Genomic DNA, 255 nt, shown 5'->3' with positions numbered 1-255 from the left:
ATAAATGAAGAAAAAAAATCTACCAAAACTACACATCTACAAGGAAAGTTTCAACTCTATTCCTACACCTGATTCTATTTTAAAAAGAAGCAGAGAGCAAAGGCAAAAGGCATATATCCTGCATGTACCTTCAGTTCCTTCCATATTTGATAACAAGAACAGGAATTTTTTTCCTGTTATATTAGGTACAGTTTCTTTGGTTACCCTTGTTCATCCTGGCTGAAAAACTCTTAAAACAACAGCATTTTGTAATTT

At 32.5% G+C, this 255-nt stretch overlaps 1 protein-coding gene across 1 annotated transcript in view; it reads right to left on the bottom strand.

The window, feature by feature from the left end:
• Nucleotides 1-255, bottom strand: part of LOC119581859 (serine hydroxymethyltransferase, mitochondrial-like) — a 12528-nt gene that overhangs the window by 4385 nt on the left and 7888 nt on the right. The window lies entirely within an intron of this gene.

This window comes from Penaeus monodon, chromosome 15 (assembly GCF_015228065.2).
Source record: "Penaeus monodon isolate SGIC_2016 chromosome 15, NSTDA_Pmon_1, whole genome shotgun sequence".
Classification (NCBI taxonomy): Eukaryota; Metazoa; Arthropoda; class Malacostraca; order Decapoda; family Penaeidae; genus Penaeus; species Penaeus monodon.
The sequence above is the reverse complement of the archived record's forward strand: the minus strand, read 5'-3'. Positions and strand labels throughout refer to the sequence as shown.